Here is a 14,098-nt window from a genome sequence, read left to right on the forward strand (position 1 = left end):
ACTAGAAGGGTGAATGATGTGTATGGCGGTCATGTTGCAAAAGAAAACACGGTTCGCTTTTGGTTCCAACGTTTTCGTTCTGGAAATTTCGACCTGCAGAACAAGCCCCGTGGCCTGAGACCCAAGTTGATAATGAAGTATTGAAAGCGGCTATGGTGGAAGCGGATCCATCGCAAACCACTTCCGAGTTAGCTGCAGGCTGCGGTGTTAGTGATAAAACTGTTTTAATTCACTTGAAGCAAATTGGGAAGATTAAAAAGCTTGAAAGCTTGAAACGAATTGACTGAAGCAAACCGGCAAACGCGCGTCGACTGCTGCTTTACATTACTGAACCGGCACAATAATGAAGGTATTTTTAACCGTACCTGTGATGAAAAATGGATTCTTTACGATAATCGGAAGCGCTCAGCGCAATGGTTGGATCTTGGCCAGCCAGCTAAATCCTGCCCTTGTAGTGCCCTATTATAAATTTAAAACTAAATTTCTAATTTCAGTGAGCGGACGGACGTGGCGAAACTTGTTGTATATAGTTAATTCTATTGAGTCGTGCGCCGGCTCAGGTAGCGCGCAAGCGAGATCGCATGTTATTGCCTTTATATTCGCACGCGACTACCTGAGCCGGCCCGCGGCGATCAGACCGCTATCGCACTCCGTATTTGATAGCTGATATAAATTTTGGTAATTTTATTATTTGCGTTGAGGACTTATCATTCCGCTTAATTTTATTTCTTTTGCTGTGCCATTCTTCTACTACAAATTCTTTTACTCCTTCTTGTTTATACTTCTGTGACGTGTTCAATAAACTTTCTATTTTTGTGCACTCGGATTTTCTTATTTCATCTAATTTACATCGTTTCTCACCCTATATTGGTGACCCCGCAAAAAAGGGCACAAGAAGATGGCTCAAGAAACAACATCAACATCATCGTTAACGGAGACCTTCCGAGTCGGCGTAAGAATTCCACCTTTCTACCCAGAGATGCCAGGTCTGTGGTTCAGCCAGATGGAGGCGAAGTTCACCCTGGCCAACATCAGAACCGACAAGACGAAATTCTTTTACGTCGTCGGCAACCTGGACGCCCAATACCCCGCGGAGGTAGAGGACGTAATTTCCTACCCTCCGCCCGCCGATAAATACGACAAGCTCAAAGCTGAGCTCATCAAGAGGCTGTCGGCGTCATGTGAGAAGAAAGTGAAGCAGCTTCTCATGCACGAAGAGCTCGGAGACCTGGCCGGCCCCGGAGTACCTGAGGAGTTCCTGCGGACGAGCCGCCTGCCCAGCTCCACTCAGGCCATCATCGCATCCCAGTCCAAGACGGACCTGACTGAGCTGGCCGAGTTAGCTGATAGGATCCACGACGTCGTCGGTACCCAGGTCGGATCTACAGTGGCTGTTACATGTACAGCAGCAGCACCAGGTACGTCGGGTGGCGCCGCGAGCACGGAGATCGCCGCCCTCACCAGGCAGTTGGAGAAGCTGGCGGACAAGGTGAACCGAATGTCTCGCCTACGGGAACGCTCCCGTAGCCGCACGCGTCATGGCCGTTGATCCAGCTCCACCCGCTCATCATCTGCACACCGACGGTACCCACAGTGCTGGTACCACCAGAACTTCGGCGAGCGGGTGAAACGGTGCGTGAAGCCGTGCAATTACCCACAGGCGGGAAATGCTCGGGGCAATCAGTAATGGCGACTGATGATTGTCCGAGTGCGGGTCGCCTGTTCATCACCGATCAACGGTCGAAGGTGCAGTTTCTGGTCGACACTGGTAGCGACCTCTGTCTCTATCCCAGATCAGCAATAGCGCGACGGTTAAATAAAACGAATTACGAGTTGTATGCGGCTAACGGAACTACAATAAAAACATATGGTTCCATAAATGTTTCGCTAAACATAGGCTTACGCCGCGACTTCCTCCTGGCACCTGTAGACCATCACAGTCACCTTGGTCCTCACCTCTCCACCTCGCACCGAAGAAGGACGCCGGTTGGCGCCCTTGTGGAGACTACAAAATGCTGAACGCCCGTACTATTCCGGACTCTTACCCCATCCGGCACAACCAGGACTTCACGCACAGCCTGTCTGGCTGTACCGTCTTCTCCCAGATCGACCTGGTCAAGGCGTATAACCAGATTCCTGTGCATCCGGATGATATCCCGAAGACCGCCATCACAACGCCGTTCGGTCTTTTCGAATTCCCGTACATGACGTTCGGACTTCCAACTGCCGGTCAGACGTTCCAGCGCTTCGTGGATGAGATGCTCAGAGGTTTGGATTTCACCTATTCGTATTTAGATGATTTTCTGGTCTTCTCGAAAGACCAGAAGACCCACGAGACCCACCTGCGTCAGCTTTTCCAGACCAGACTTTTTACCAGACTGAGGGAATATGGTATGGTCATCAACAGCACTAAGTGCGTCTTTGGTGTGCCGGAGGTAAACTTTTTAGGCTACAACATTTCAGCTAAGGGAACACGGCCCCTACCTTCAGGTCAAGGCCATTCACAACTTCCCTGCACCCAAAACTGTTAGGGAACTACGAAGGTTCCTCGGGATGCTAAACTTTTACCGAAGGTTTATTCCCGAGGCAGCCACTCACCAAGCACCGTTAAACGCCCTGCTAACCGGATCGGTAAAAGGTTCGCATCCCGTGGACTTCTCTCCACAGGAGCATCTAGCATTTCAGAAGTGCAAGGACAGCTTGTGTCAAGCAGCAATGCTGGCGCATCCTGATTGCAACGCAAAGTTGGCGTTGGTCACGGACGCGTCAGACAAGGCCATGGGATCTGTCCTTCAGCAGCTAAACAAGGGAGCATGGGAGCCTCTCGCTTTCTTTTCACGTAAGTTGAGCCCTGCACAGGTTAAGTATTCTCCTTACGACCGAGAGTTGCTCGCCATTTATGAGAATGTGAATTATTTCCGTCACATGTTGGAGGCTCGTGATTTCGTCATTTACACGGACCACAAGCCTATCACGTTTGCTTTTCATTCTCGTAAAGACAATTGTTATCCCCGGTAGTTCAGACATTTAGATTTCATTGCACAATTTACTACCGATATACGGCACAGCTCAGGAAAGAATAATGTCGTGGCGGACACACTTTCACGTGTTGAGGAGATTGCTCAACCTGTGCACGCTGAAAGGATCGCCGCCAACTCGAGGACCCGGAGCTGAAACAACTACTGGCTAGAGACACTTCTCTGCACCTGAAGCAGGTAAGTATACCTGGGTCAAGTAGTCGGTTGTATTGTGACATCAGCTCCTCAACCCCAAGATCGTATGTGCCCAAGGAGTTGCGTACTGCAATATTCGCAAGCTTGCACTCTTTCAGTCATCCAGGCACCAAGGCAACTGCGAAACTCGTTTCGGACCGCTACGTCTGGCCAGGCGTTAGGAAGGACTGTCGTGAGTGGGTTCGATCCTGCTTATCTTGCCAACGATCCAAGATCACACGACACGTGTCCGCTCCATTAGGCACTTACAAATTAAATTAAATTATTTTTGTGCACTCGGATTTTCTTATTACATCCAATTTACATCGTTTCTCACCCTATACCCCAAGCGAAAATTAACCCCAAAAAAGTTACTTGTAAGCGTTTGGTGGACTAGTGCCGGTATTGTTCATTGCAGTTTTCTCAAATCTGGCCAGACTATTACGGCTCATGTCTATTGTCAGCAATTGCAAACCATGATGGAAAAGCTAGCGGCTAAACAACCTAGGCTGGTCAATCGGTCCACGCCACTGCTACTTCACGACAACGCTAGACCACACACTGCACAACAGACGGCTACCAAATTAGAAGAGCTTCAATTGGAATGTCTAAGACATCCTCCGTACTCGCCGGACCTTGCTCCAACAGATTACCATATTTTTCGAAATTTGAACAACTTCTTGCAAGGGAAAAAAATTAACTCCGATGGGGCAGTCCAAATCGTCTTCACAGATTTTATTGATTCCCGTCCGACTTTTTTTAGTTACGGTTTTTTTAGTAAAGGGATCAATGAACTACCTATGAGATTGCAAAAGTGCATAGAAAACAATGGTTCATACTTTGATTAATTAAATATATTATATTTAAAAATATTCGACTTTTTGTTCCTCCCATACAAAACGCCAATTTCATATGTAAGGGCCTAATACAATCGTATTTTGTTTGACAAGAATTTCTTTAATGGAAGAGTTTTACAGTTTGTATGGATCAATAATTCATTATTATCAATTTCTGACGACTCGAAAACATAAATTGCCTAGACTGATTTACTACGAAATTGATTTAATACTCATTGTTAGGGTAGGGTAAGGCACGAAAACTTTGAACGAGTTCTAAGGATTTTTACAGCATTTTAATAACATTCCACGCACAGTTCGGCAAGAGAAACCGCGATTTGAAATTATAGATTTTCTAATTATAGGACTCATGTTAGGTACCATATGAGTCCTACAATAATTATCTCAGATTATGAATTTGGAAGCTGGTAATGAAGTAAAAAAGTGACACTGTCTTTTGTTATGCTTTTTCACATCTGTTTCATTGTTCATTATTATTAATTGAGTCACCTTAGTGAAGTGGAAAGATCAAAATAAGAGTATATTAAAAATATTAAAGGCCGGCAGCGCACCGACAAAAATTGAGTGCCCATAGGCTGCGATGATTGCCAAATCATTGAGTTGGTCAGTTATAGTTATTGAATATGTTTCTTAAACATAAATTATCATGTATTAACAGTTTCGTAACTGAATATCATTAAACACAAGATTACTTAACATTATTGAATTAGTTGATTTGTTGGCACGGGATCAAATTGGTTGTATGACAGACTAAATGAGCTTACATTACACAGATACTATAATAATTTATATGTACCCTTGAACTATCATCAAGATAAGTTAGTTAAGTTGCTTACAACTATATGAAGCTGTTTAGGTATATATACGTATCAATAAATCTGAGGTGTAAGGTCATTTTACTCCTATGATATAAATTCAACAAGGCCGGCTGACCAAATCAAGACAATTATGGGTCTCAACATCCCTAATGCCCTGGCACAAGCGGAGGAAAGTGCAGTGTGGTGGCAGCCGCAAGCACAGTTAGGGCTTTTCAAAATAGGCACGACCTTCAGTAACGAAAATTACTACAAAGAAGAATACATTCAATGTACTTTCAATATATACTGCTTATAATACAGAATGAAAATAAACTTTTATATTACCTACCCCATTATCTACCCCTTTAAATATTTCTTTCTTTTCTGATAGATGGACTAAATTAAATGTCATGCTTAAACCTATCCTTGGCAAAGAGATGCACAAAGACAATGGCAACAGTCAGACTCGAACCTCAATAGCTAATTGTTATCTGTCAATCTAATGTCAGCAACATGCTGATCATGATTACAGAAAAGCACTTAAAATATCGATCTTTGTAATAAAATTATTTAAATGAATTTCGTAAATTCCATAACATAAGCGTAACGTAAGCACAGTTCGGCGGAGGCTATTGTCAGTTTATATTTGTTTAAAATTAAGTCACCTTTGCGTGAGGAATTATCAAATAAAATATTTAATTGTTAAATTTACTAACAATCCATTAATAAACAATTAAGCAGCGTTGACAGTATACTTGCCTCCTAGAGCAATTAAGATAGTATCGAGCATTCTGATGTTAATTGTTATGTTCCCGCCTTGCACGGCAATACATTAACCAATAAAATCTCATTTTATTTTTTATTCAATTTCAAATTTCTTACTCACAGCTTTATGTTGCGTTTGATATAATAAAAATTTTCAATCGATTACCTAACTTAGTGTCGCTGTAAATTGATATTAATTCTACTATATTCAATCATATAATATGAAAGTATACTGCAATTCTATTGTAGAAGAGTTCGCCAATTTTGCACTATTTTAAATGTATTTTTAAAATTTTAATTGAGTATACCTACATAACATTAATACATAAATATTATATGGAAATCGATATAAATCTATATATATATATGACTTACTTTGACTTAATGTCCTATAACCCCTAGGTGGGGCAGAGGGCGTCCACAGTGAGTCTCCATCGCGTTCGTTATATATATATATATATAATTTTAACGATTTCGCTTAATCTTTTTTTGTTGTGTTTGTTATTGTCAGGAGAAGGTTCTTATGAAAGAAAAAAAAGAAAATACCGCGAAAACTTCTAATAATTAATTAATTTCGCCTGTTCCAATGTCGGAATACCAACAAAACTATTTATGTATATACGCGCCAGAAAAACAAACAATGAATGTTGTATATCATAAAGCATTTTTAATTAATTATACCTGCTCGCGCTAAATCGGTGTCAATAAAAGAAGGGTGACAATTGACGATTTGACTTTGACACACGGACCTGAGATGGTAGGTGGTGTCCCGGCGTAATCGCGCAAGGGAGTTAAATTTTAACTGCTGTCGCGTGCGCACTAAATATATACCGCATACTGTATAGCATTTACTTTTTTTTGATTCATCATTGAATGATTCAGTGTCTGGAGTGAGATACGCCCCCGTTGATGGTAAGTGCTAGTTTTAGTTCAATCGATTAGTGGATTTCTTTTTTTATTATGCTGACACGTGACAGCTGAACCAGCGCAAATTATTTCACCGAGGGAATCAGGAGGAATCCGAGGAGCAACCTGGATGTAGCTTCCGGATACCCAGGCCCACACAATACTAATTCGTAATCAATATTCATAGTTAGGACAACGACTGTCGGATCCGCTAGTTTAAAATATATAAATAATGAAAACCCATGTACATAAGATACAAATAATGGTATCTGCTAAATAGATCAGTGTTAGCCTAGTGATAACATATGTAGTAGTAGGTATATGGCTGAGGAAATAGCATTTTGTATCTATGCGCGCAATTAAAACTTGCTCTATCAGATCCAAGAATCAATTTCAAGTGTCAGTATGAATACCTATTTGTCTAAGCTAAAAAAATTGTTTCAGAAATAGATGCCATCTGAGTCCAACGGTTGTGACAATGCTATATTGTAGCGCAACTGAATGATTACTATCAGTTAATTGATTATTTTATTTACACTCTATAAGGACAGAATTTTTACAAATTATATTATTTTATTGTTCTTTAAACGTAATATGAAATCTCATTAGTCCAAGACTGCTTTGTCAGTTTTTTATTACATTTACGAATAATAACTTTTTTCTTTTTGATAAAGTCCGACAATAGATATGAAATAAAGCTTTATATTATACAGACACATAGGCTAATAAAACAGTGATATATTTGAGCTCCTATATAGATAACATAACAAAAAGATAAAGGTAATAATTTCTATGAATTTCAAATGTAACGAACGGTTTCGCTTCGCGCCGGTACACCGCAACACTCTGTTGGTAATGTGCCAGCTTTGTGGCCGCCATAATGGAGTGATTTTTCTAAACAGCTCCATTGTATTTAACTTCGACAAATAGGATAATTTTTTCCACACAATTAACTTCTCGGAGTATTGGGATTTTATCGGGTATTTAGAAGCCTTTCAACTAAGATCAGTAATGATGTAGTGGTAAGGCAGATTTCTCAACATTGGGGGGTGTTATATGTAAGTTTTTTTCTGTGTGACCAATTTCGTAGGTCCAATATATTTGCACTTGCTGGTACCGTCGATCTCTCTGCCATTCCATGTATTTCTGGAAATTTTAATCCGCTATGTCTTAAGACCAGATTCGAGACTTATATGTATATGCTATTTATAGCTTATGACTATCGTGTGACATAAATGTATTAGAATATCAGCTAAGAGTAGAATTAGGTCACTGTACTGATAATTTATTTTCTTAGTTCAAATAGTTTAATAAATAGTTTTCAATTTATATCATGTGTTTGTCCTAATTATGTGGTCCTAATAAAAAAATATTACATACGAGAGTCCTAACCGTTAAGTGTTGACTTAGATTCTATTGTCAGGCAAAGAATTACCTACTTGCATATAAAAGATAAGATAAAGATAGTAATTAAAGAAGGCAATTAAATTTTCCAACTATATAGCTAGTAATAGCGCTTCCGTAATGATTAATCATTACAATGATTACAATATTGAGAGGCCTACGTCTAAATGGGCTTCGTAGTTTGATGATTTTATAATTATTGCAATCAACACATCGTATCGCTATATTATTGGGTCAATCCTTGGCAACCGATACCTATTTTGCCGAATAGCCCTGCGGGTGAAATTGTAGATTAGTTGGAACGCACTCGTTCTGTTAGGTTTTGATTTCCACTTATTAATTGAATTCATTGCCAAAATGACTTCAAACTCTCACGTTTCGAGGATCCTCAATAAAATATAAATTTGGTAAATGGGGGATGACATTTAGATGCGACCAATCCTTTTTTTACTATCAGTGTTTGGCTTGATATGCTTTTCTTCTTACTTCCATTACTAAAATGAACTGTGATGAGTAATGAGCCATGTAGTGCTCAGCAAATGAAAAAAATATACGTAGGCTACACATGCGACCACGGTCTACGATTAGTGAAAGAGTTGAAATGTGAAATTCCTGGAAACCAGACATATATAGATTATATGGTGTGTGTTGTATTCAAAGGCAATTTACCAGGGAGCATAAAGTCTAATACCTAGCGAGGCTAATTACACTTCTCAATTTCCTGACAGATGAAAGCTCGACCAATAGGAAATTTTGAGGATATCAACTGCCATAAAATTATATTTTTAATTAATATAATATTTACATAATTGCTTTGTGGATTTCTCTATCGTCGGGATTTTTTTTTTTCTGTAGTAAAGATGTTTTGACTTTATACATTTTTTTGTTTTCCTTTGGTTAGTAGTCTTGTCTTCTCCTTAGCTTAGTTGTAGTAGCCGTTCGCTTCAAGGTTTATTAGGTCAGGCTGCTCTTAGCAACTTCTATACCTACTCGTAAATTCAGGTACATAATAAATATTTGCTGGTCTTATTTTCCATTAAATAAAGATATGACTTGTAAATACTTCAATGAAAGCAAAGCTAAACCATTCATCATTCCGCGCGTAGCTTTGGCCGTATTTTAAACGGCTTTCTCTAAATTTATGGGTTTGCATACACTTCCCTCGTTATGCAACAAATTTGTGTCCAGAATTTAATTTAGTTCTACATTAAAATGAGATTGTTTAAAATTAATTTTTTTAGTGTAATCAGGTTGCCTGAGAGAGGATCTCGTGACACGTACCTATGCAGTTTCCTACAGGGACTGTAGCGCCTCGAGTTTCATTCCCTATAAAGTTAGTTTGTTATATTGTATTTGCTTGGTAAAAAAATATATAGCAAGGAGTACTACAACATAACCTTCTATAAAAGTGGCCGCTATTTTCATAGTATGTATTAGGTCCTAGCTGTAAAAATTGGTGGTTTGTATGAAGATTTTAAAATATGTAAATTTTGGTATTTTTTATTTCGGATAATCGAAGTACTGTAGCCTATTGCTATTTTGTTGACAGTTTATTGTTGAAGTCTGTCGGGCGGGAAGCGTTGAATTCAATGAAAGTTAATTTTTTTTTTCTAAATTTTGCAAAAAGTATAAAACTGTTTGGACAAAGTCCTGTTATAACGGTGGTTGTCGGCAAGTTTCCAACTTTATCTCTTGTAGCTTGGCGATGGCCATCTATCGTCGAGAAGCAATGACGAAAAGCGATTGACCAGTCTTGATTGTTAAATTCCTAGCTTCTCGATAATTTTTGCAATTCTTGGCATCTGTTGTGAAATTTGATAAGAAGTTGTGATGTACTTGTCTGGCTCTGGTCCACACATACAATCACCATCAAAAGTGAGTAATCCTATCAGGTCCTTTCTATGACCGATATTTTTTATCGCACTGATTAGGTGCAGTACCTTGGTCCACCCACTGAGACGAATGCTTACGGTGGTCGTACAAGATCCCCTTTGTCGCAGGTAATAATCCGTTTAAGAATTCCCTCGGTTCAATGCCAATTCAGTAATGATATGCATGCTTTGACACGTAAGTCTCGCTGTTAGTCGCTGAGTTCGTCTGGCTCCCACTTATGTAGCATTTTTATCATTCCAATTTGACGCCAGTGCTTAAAGTTGTTTTGGGACTCACCTCAAAGCCCGCAGGAACCCGACTGACTTGGATCCGCTTCCATTATCACCTTCAATTCGTTGTTCTCGACAATGGTTACCGGATTGAACCAATAATGAACGTGGTTATGCAAGCCGTGTTAGGCCTATACACGTTGTTAATGTTTCGAGTTGTTTTGGTAGCATTATTTCCGTAGGAATTCATACTCGAAAATTGTTCGAATTTTCAATTTATTCATGATGCCAAAAACTACGACAACTTCACAAAACAATTATGAAGGTAATTACCTATGTAATTGTTGTTCTATATTAGGTTATAATATGATAAAACAGATAATTTATTTTTCTTTATCTACGCTAGAAGTATTTTAGTTGCGTTTGAGCGGAAATCAACAGATTGGAGTGATTGAAAAACTTTTAGTACAATCGCCCCATGCAGTATTTTTTTTTTAAAGAAATAATTAGTTGATAAAACCAGAGACTAGAACTATACTTTTTGATATATGCAAAATATTATGAAAATGAACATCCGTAAAGTCTAGCATCATGCTATTAGAACCTGTTTTACTAACCTTAGTCTAAATTGAATCCCTAAGTCTAAACTACAATATTACAACAACAAAGTTACACTATAATATTTAAAGTTTGATAATCAGGAGATGCAAACCGCCGTAATTCAGTTCTGAAGCACCTGAGTGCACCAACCGTATATAAATTGCAGGCTGTGCTTTAATAATGGTGCAATATAAAACTCTATAAAACAAAATTGACGCGCTTTCAGTTTTAAACTTAACAAACAGCTGACTAGCGCACTTTAACTGTATAACTAGGCGCTTTTTAAAATACTTTTCTTTAAAACTTTATTAGAACATTCAAAACATCTGGTTGAGAGCTTGAGACTAAGTCTACATTCTCCTATAACAAATATCTAATCATTACCGTCATAAATAATTTTAACATAATTTAACGGATATAAACACTCTTAAGAAGTTGATTTAATTTTGAGTTATAAATATCACAGGTTGACCGGTAATCTGACTGGCATATTAAGTGTCAGTGCCAAGCCAAAGTCCTTGCAAGCTTGCTATCATCGACCGGAGCGCAAGCATTCTAACCTCAAATTAAACTACCGGAAGTTAAATATATAATTACAAAAAAGTTCAACGATTGAACTCGTCAGGTGGATGCAAAACGTCAAACTATCTATAACCTTAAAACCGGCGTTAAATCTTGAAACAGCCAAGATAAAGTTATTTCAAACTGTGAAGCCAGTCTAACCCTCAACTTTGGCTAAACAAATTTCCCTATCCACGTTCAGAAACTATGAAGGGAATTTTGTTCGAGCGAAACTATTGAACGCATTGGATAGCCTGACGCCGGCTTTTCAGGAAACATACCGCCACTTGTCTGTAAACACACGACATGGAACGATAACGACTACACAACTGTACCTTGAATAGCACTGGCTAGTTACCAGTATACTATTAAATACATAATTTTCAATTAGAAACGTGACACAATAGGAACAGGATGAAAGACACCACCTATCTATAAAACTTTTATATTTTCTGTTCACATAAAATGCTTTGCTTAATATGCATTTATTTATTAAGCAAACCAACATTTCCGTTTTCGTTATCATTTGTCTTTTCAAATAAGAAAGTACACGCGGTGCAGTTTTTGAGTCTAGTGCATTCTACCTTCAAATGTAAATTTTTTTTAAATAGTTGATTCAGATTTAGGCTCGATAGAAGAAGCATTTAGAGGGATCTAGGGAAGCTTCGCTCTTCCGTATTTAATATGTTATAATCGATAGTGATTGATGTACTTAAGTTACAGTTCTGAACATAGTATTATAATTAATTTAACATGACTTACTTAATATAGAAATATAAAAATAAGTGTCCTGGAATCAGCCCTAGTCCCGAGAAGTGCGTTAGATAGTAGTTACCGTACGTGTTAGTAGATTCATCTAAAGTGTATTTAGTCAAGGTGTTGTCTTCTAGGTATTTAGTCACTGATTCCGAATATTTCTTTTTGTAACTGTTAGTATGTGATCGGTAGATTCCGAAAATATTTTAGTTTTGTATTGTAATAACCATGCCGACACGCCATGTATGCAGCCAAATGCTCTTTATTTAGTTGTCTTGTTGTATGATGTGCCTGATATCCCTATACGACGCGTGGTTGATCAAATAATAATTATTAAATTTTTAATACAACTCACACTGCTAATGCAAAAGTGTTACCAACTTTTAATTTTACTTATCATAATAAAATATTCCCTATTAAACAAACCCTATTCTATTAAAATAAGATTTTTTGCTACACAGCAGTGAATTTTTCTTCTAGAATCTCAATAAGGTATAAAACGTGTCCAGATTTCTGACGACCACAGAATGCGCTCCGTTATCTAAGTTCTAGATTTTTATTAAAAGTGTTAACGACTGATAACACTTACTGATGTTTTGTATATATAGGTCTGAAGTAGTACCAGTAAACAATTGTGGTTTTGATCTTAAATATTCTGTTCAATACTCTTCTACCTAACAGAATACTTAAATAATTTCTAAGGAGCAAGTTGTTTCAGCTTTAACTAAGAATAGTGCAAGGTTTTCTCTTCGTTGAAAACTGCTTTTATTCATGTTAAATTTCCCGCGAGCCTCTTATTCACTTGGGGCAATGCCGTGCCAAGCTTGATAATGAATAAAATCCATGAAATAGGTACTTAATGGACAATCAGCGAAGTAGTATTCAGCAATTGTTCCGCTATGTATTTTATTCTTATAGATGAATCAGATTTTTATAAAATACATCAATCACATAAACAGCAGTTATAAGATAAGTTTTTCTGACCAATATTCAGCGATCCGATAGATTTTTCTATCTTATTATTTGTCTAGATATATTGTTACATATATGTATCAAATTAATTGCTCATAAGAAGGAATACGTTGTAAGACCGTGCTAGTTGCTTTAGGACTATAACTCATCAACGTATGTCAGGTTTAGATACCTGGTCCCTTGTACACAGGACACAGATTAAGTATAGCTGAGGCCAAAATCCAGGAAACTTGTTGAAAAACAATGTTTAATCGTCTCTTTGCTCATAACTCAAATAATATAATAATATTACAAATAAAGTATTCAAAGTTTATTTAAAAAATACATAAGGCTATGCTAGTAATCCAGCTTTAAATATAAGCACCGTAATGTGAGTGCATTTTTAATGACAATATAGTAAAGTATATACAGAACCAGGTAGTATTGTTTCGTTGTCCTTGTTTTTATTTAATACTTTGCATTTACATATTGACTTTGAATTGAAACGGTTTTCATTATAATTGTCGCACAATTTGTTGCTTTCCTTTCATTATCGTTAAGAATTAAGTTTAATAGCGTCTTAATTATTTCATTAAAGCATCATTTATAGGTAGTTGAGCATTTACTACGAGAGGACCATGTGTTAAGATTTCTATTGAATAAATTTTGAACATCAATAATTAAAATTTAAATTTAAAAATTGCAAATCTTCAGTCTTCAAAAAATGTACAAACTGCTTAAAGGTTTGCTTTTACAAAAAGAAATTTAGTTGAAGCCACTAGGCGACTCCAACGAAACCTATTTTTTATTATTAAAAACTTTGAGTCATGATACAATATTACGTTAATGTCGTTAATACAGGATCAGCCGCCCATCTCTGCGCTCTAAGACTACAAACGATAGTACCGTGTACCGATCTGGGGTCAAACGGACCAAACTAACAAAGACCCTTCATACTCGCCGTAGCCTTCACTCGCCTAGCCAATATAAGGGGGCTCAATTCCAACATCCACGCTGTCCACTGCCATTTAGACTAAGAATCCGGCCTTACCGAGACTCAGATATACTCTCAGACTCCTTACCTCTCCTACTCACAATGGTACAAAATGGAACATTAGGAAAACTTCGTACTTCGTACAATTCTTAAAAGGCCGGCAACGCTCTGCGAGCCCTCTGGTAAAAGAGAA

This window comes from Pieris brassicae, chromosome 6 (assembly GCF_905147105.1).
Source record: "Pieris brassicae chromosome 6, ilPieBrab1.1, whole genome shotgun sequence".
NCBI lineage: Eukaryota > Metazoa > Arthropoda > Insecta > Lepidoptera > Pieridae > Pieris > Pieris brassicae.